Raw genomic sequence first — 6,199 nt, forward strand, 5'->3', positions numbered from 1 at the left:
GAAATACTTGTGAAATCTCAAATACAAAGTCCCTAAATCCAATGTTATATAGCAGACAAGGAAAGTGATCCTTCCAGCTCCAAATCCCAATGAATAGTGACCAGAAGATGTACAAAGTACTGGGAGAAGCCTGTTTTACAGGAACATGAAGTTGGAGTCTCTCGGGCACTTAAAAAGTATTAAAACAAGCATTTACAATGCAACGGTCTCGGCATTGTTAAAGTTAGAGCTATTGGCATTGCTCATGACAGTATTTTTGTTTATGTTTTTGTTTTTAAAACATTTAAAGAAACGGCATTGTCATTTACAATGTCAATAGCTTAATCACTCTCAAATTAGTATGGACACTCCCTTGAACTAAAAATATGCAGAAAGAGCCCATTTTGGAACTGCCCAAGACCCGAATGTGTATTTGTCCGAAGACATATGGTTTGGATTTGGTAGCAAACATCTGAACCTATTTATATTTTAGATGATTCCCTGAAATCTGAGGCACACTTCAGAGCGCAAAATTTAGTTATTTTGAAAAAAGATTGCTATAACAGAATCTAGACACTCAGATGAGCACGTCATATGGTTAATGATGTCTTCTGAAAAAATCTAAATTGCAATTTTTGAAAGAACAAAGCAATGCTCAGCAACATCCAAACCACTCACCAGAATATTTATGCTACGTTTTTACAGAGCATCACCCTTCAAATATTAAGCACATCTGCTCACTACCTGCAAAGACAGCAGATCACTAGCAATAAGAGGGTTCAGCATTTTTCTTTATTGTACAAAAGCTTGGAAAGCAGCCTTTACCCTCCGAAATTCAAATTTACTTCTGGTTTTACTGTATTCTTCTCGTCCAAACAGAAAGAGGGTAAACACCCTTCAAATGCTTGGTGTGCGAATTCCTAGTGTGTTACTGCAGTGGCTTAAAGTACACATTGGAAAGGCGCTGCTTCGTGGAGAGGGCATCTAACTAGCCACACATTTATTTGACGGCACTTCCATGAACGATCTGAAAGCACCAACGTTATGACAGAAAGACAAAACACTCCAACCCAGCACGGGATAAATGCAGAGTGAAAGCGCTGATACCTACTTTCGTAAGAGAAGAATGATGATCCTCTGTTCTAATATAATTATGCAACGACGGATAGAATACCGCGCAGCACCCCCACTCGGCGCTGAGGCTAGGATGCGCTATAGTACACCGAGAGCAGGAGCTTTTATCTAAGCACCTTCTTCCTGCGTGTCTGATGCCCTCTGCCTCCTCATCCAAGCACAGCTACTCATTAGCAGCCTTTCGCCTCAAACATCATGGGACTTCCATGGCACTGACCTGACTGGAACCAAATGTTGTGCAACGCTAAGCATGCGTCAATCACTCCTGACAAACCTTTCTAAGAAATGGGCGGGAGGAACATGGACACACCCTGAACGTCCCTGCGAGTGGCTGACTTTCATTAACATCACGGGGGTTCACTCCAGCAATCCAGTTAGTGGTGTAGCAAGAACATACGGAGACACCACCGCCTTTCTCCGAGGTCAAGCAGAAATGCCTCAGAGAAACGCAGTGGCGTTTTTGGATTCGGGGCGTATTTTTCTTTCTCTTCTCTTGCCATTGGCTGGAATGTTTACATTCCAGAGGAGAGAAAGAATCGAAAAAACACACCCCGAATCCGAAAAAGACGGGGCTTGTTTGGAGAGAAAATGCTCTTCTCCAATGGCTGACCAGTATTTTAGAGGCCAGCCAATGGAGAAGAGGTAAAAAAAAGGGGCGGGTTAAAGCCCCACTCCTAAACATTAATTCTCGGAGCGAGACTGCGCAAGCGCAGCCTTCGAGCCGAGACCTAATGAATGTGTCCTCATGTTACTTAACTGGTGCTATGGAAAGCGCTCTGATACCCGATACCGGGTCAAGTTCGCGCTATATAAAAAAGCAAACCGTTTACTATCACATTTTGCATTGTCAGATAATTTCTGGGCAGAGTTTGTGTAAAAAAGCTGCAGGTGCATTTTCTGCTATGGTCTCTGCTTCTCTTGACTCCACCCGCTTCTCATGACTCCGCAGTTTTTTGGGACCGAATAATCTGTTCTTTTTCATGACTGCTCATTCGTCTGCTTTTCTCTACCCGGTCGTTATCCTGCCTTGAACTATATACTCTCTGCTATGCCCTTTTCCATCTCCTGTGTCTCTCTTGTGTTACTGCTCGCCCCCTCTACTATGCCACATCCCAGTTTCTTCAACTTGTCCTTCTCACCTGTTTTTGTACTTCAAGCACTTCCATCATTCCGTACATGAAAAGGTTGTTGCTAAGCTTGTTTAACTCGGCAGTGGCGAAGGTTGCCATCTTCAGCACCTTGGTGTCGTTGGTGTTCGCACTACGATAGCCTCCCACCAAGGAAGCGGTGGGACCAGACGGGTAGAGCGCCAGTAAAGCAGAGAAAAAGCAACGATCGGGCACAACGAAACCATGATTGCTCCGATACAGACGGGTGCTTGTTTACTGACAGCAGCAGCACAGCTGATCTTCCCGAACCAGGAAGGCCACGCCGCTGCAGGATCAGGAAGTGTTCAGATCCAAGATGGCTGCATCGCTCGCTACCAAAATATTTACCTATGTAAAGTAGCTCGACAGTACAGCTTACCGTCTGTAACCAAACCGACCTTCCCAGTGTCAGAGTAACGTTCCGTGGCAGAGCCAATAGATTTGGATTTTTAAAAAGGATAGTACCTTTTTCTTCGCTGACGAGATTTGTGTTTTACGGCACTTCCATGAACGATCTCAAAGCACCAATGTTATGACAGAAAGACAAAACACTAAAACCCAGCACGGGATAAACGCAGAGTGAAAGCGCCGATACCTACTTTCGTAAGAGAAGAATGATGATCCTCTGTTCTAATATAATTATGCAATGACGGATAGAATACCGCGCAGCACCCCCACTCGGCGTTGAGGCTAGGGTGCGCTATAGTACACCGAGAGCAGGAGCTTTTATGTAAGCACCTTCTTCCTGTGTGTCTGATGCCCTCTGCCTCCTGATCCGAGCACAGCTACTCATTAGCCCACCACGCTCCTTACATCAAACTGCTGACCTCCTTTCTTTGGAGACCTCATACCTGGTCCCCACTCATTTTGCTTGCTTTTCTCACTTCCCCCCAAGCCACAATGCACCTCCCACTCCTAACAGTTTCAATCGTTACCAAGCCTTTTTGCCCCATTACGCAGATTCCTCATTCATGAAACCTCTGCCACTGTGGGGGCTCCTATGCAATATTCGCCTGCTGTAGGGTTCCTCCGACTGCCACTCAGCACCAAACTGTTACCGGTTCTCTGAATCTGCTTCACTTCCTTGCCTGTGGTCCAGTCTGTGCCCCAGCACAGGGAAAATGATACCCTTCCTCCACAAAGTAAAAGGCACAGCCGCAGCCCTACACTCGGCTCTGTCCAGTTAAGAGCTGAAATCCATCAGGTGAGATGATGGCGCTCCCCGCAGATACCTTGTGGAGGAAGGTGGCATGCAGGTACTAGCTTCTGTGTAGGGAAGTCACACACCTCAAGTGACAGCACGTAAGCCCTGCCAGACGCCGTAGGACTCTCAACATCACACTCGCATTACTTACGGTTAGTTCTGGCCTCCACCCCCTATGCCGGAAAAATGACATCACATTATCCTTTAGCTAGGGTCTGCCTGTGCACTAAATGCGCTGCACACACCCTGGCCATGCATGACAAAACGAACCAGAGCCTATGCAAAATGACCACACACAAAATTGCCTATGAATTGGAGGAAAACCTCTCATACGCATTGAACTGATCACAGCACCATCCCAAATACCCAGGGTTATGTGTGCTTGAGGGTGGGGGGAGAGGGGGTAGTGGGCAGGTTGGTACAGTTCTTTTGTTCTCCTGGTTTCCTCAATGACGTCATTCTGCTCTAACCAGTGGGTAGGCATATGGTCAGTCGCTCTTTTTTTCAAGAGAATGATCACTACTAGACAAATTGAAATGAGCCACCGTTAACGGAAAAAACAACTTCCTACAGCATGGATAGAAAATAACCTACTATTTTTACTGATTGCCAGGTTGACAAGAGTAACCAAGTGCCAGGTTTTTCAGCACCCTCATTTGGAAAACTTCTAAATGTAGACCAGGGAAAGACGAGAATACAGTTACTAAACAACATTTAATTTTTTTGTGTGAAAATGTTCAGCACCTACAGAAAAATCCACTAAAGTACAACTTGAGAGGACTGAGCGCTCTTCATTGTTTACATTTGCCAAAACCACAACCCTGTAGAAACGTTCAAGGTGTTTAAATAGTATTGAGTGAAATGTTTCACAGAATGGGTGCAGGTTTCTTTCAAGAAAGTCGCTTTTTGTGTATACAGCATGAACAGCGTAACACTGCAAATGCGTTCATGTTTTTCCTATATCAAAAAAGCACGCTGCATCTCCATAACTGCAGAGTAGCTCTTGCCGCTGCATCATGGTAACAGACAAGCAACATCGGACACAAGCTGTTGCAATGACACTTGAGAAAAATAACCGCCAATTCAGCACTCTGTGCCTCAAACAGCAGGCACTGGGAAGGCTGACTTTCCTCCGAACAAGGTGCTAGAGCTAAAAGTACTTCAGAGTTGCACTGCCTGGAAGCAGCTGGCACTGTCCTTTAAAATGGTATAATTATTTTGTATTAACATCAGGGATACTGCAACGATGTGGTGTAAAAATGAATGAACGGTGGCGCGGTCTCCACAAGTCACATTCTTACGGGAGAGGAGTCAGGCGCGCAACACCCATTGAACTCACAGGGCTTCAGCACCCCCCCCGTTGTGTGTGGCAGCCCGGGATGAGACCGCTTCCCGGGCAGACACAAAGCCGCGCCCGAGCACTTCACAGGTCTTTAAAAAGACCATTTGCATGTTAATGAGGCCTCACAGTTGTTTCACCCCTTCTAAGAGCCCCTGCAGCTCCACTCTGCCTAGATTCAGCCCCCCACCCCCGAAATCAGCGCCACTCTGCCTACTGTTTAAAGATTCAGCCCCCCCCCGAAATTTTTGCTTAGCTTCCCCCCGAAATTTGGCTCTAGTTGCGCCTCTGAGAGGAGTTGGCCTAACAGTTAGGGCGCTCGACCTCGGTTCATTCGTCCCTCTGAAGAAACGCTGTCCTCAGGACCCAGGCAGAGGCGGAGACAATGGGTCACAGCTCCGTGCGATTCTATCCAATGCACCACTCCCCATGGAACTTCTCTCCCGGCGGCTGCACTCGCCGGCTGTCTCTCTGTGGGATTTTACACACATCACCCTGATTGAGAGCGCCTCAATTAATAATGAGGGAACACGCCCAGGGGGCTTAGAGGGGCGGGATGCCCGTTGCCAGACACACTCCAGAAGCGCAACTTAATTACAAAACAAAACGCAAAGTCTTTAAAACTTTAAAATTGCTCTCTAATTAGGAACAAGCTACACGTCTTACGTCTTGCAAAAACAGGGATCCGAATGTGAAGACAAGCACACCACTGCCTTTCTCCGAGGTGAAGCAGAAATGCCTCGGAGAAAGGCAGCGGCATTTTCGGATTCGGGGGCGTGTTTTGGGATTCGGGGGCGTGTTTTTCTTTTTCTCTCCTCTTGCCATTGGCTGGAGGAGAGAAAAACACGCCCAGCGAAAAGTAACGAAAAAACACGCCCCCGAATCCGAAAAGGACGGGGCTTGTTTTGCGAGACAAGCCTCTGGAGAAGAGGAGAGAAGAGGGGCGGGTTCAAGCCCCTCTTCTCCAAGTCATTAAATCTCGGAGCGAGACTGCGCAAGCGCAGCCCTCGAGCTGAGACCTAAAAAGGCTCCTAACATAAAAAAAACAACTCCAACAGCCCGTTGGAGAAGAAAACCCACCCGAAAAGCCTCTCAGCTGCTTCTAGATCACAAAAGCTGCTAGGGTGGTGCATTTGCGATTGGCAATACATTGACACCATCGCGGTCAGAAACCGTGCAAGAGAGCACGAAGTATTGTGCGAGCTTGCCAGCGGGCAGAGATTATCATGGCATTGGCTCAAATCTTGAGTGTGCAAACAGAAAAAAAACTCTACCCCGTGAAGGCGGAATTCAGGAACTCCACGCTCCTTCAACAACAGCAGAGTGCCCGAATTCCACAAACTCGGTGAGAGGAGAGTTTACCGCCCGGGCCTACATATTATATGTAGGGATCCT

The 6,199-nt window shown here is 46.9% G+C and overlaps 1 protein-coding gene across 1 annotated transcript in view; it reads right to left on the reverse strand.

Moving 5' to 3' along the window:
- Nucleotides 1-2,500, reverse strand: part of CACNG5 (calcium voltage-gated channel auxiliary subunit gamma 5) — a 417,838-nt gene extending 415,338 nt beyond the window's left edge. Inside the window, exon 1 of the mRNA XM_085614419.1 lies at nucleotides 2,253-2,500. The gene's annotated coding sequence lies outside the window, so the exon portion shown is untranslated. The remainder of the gene's footprint in view (nucleotides 1-2,252) is intronic.
- Between the last annotated feature and the right edge of the window lie 3,699 nt (nucleotides 2,501-6,199).

This window comes from Triturus cristatus, chromosome 7 (assembly GCF_964204655.1).
Source record: "Triturus cristatus chromosome 7, aTriCri1.1, whole genome shotgun sequence".
In the NCBI taxonomy this organism is placed as follows: Eukaryota; Metazoa; Chordata; class Amphibia; order Caudata; family Salamandridae; genus Triturus; species Triturus cristatus.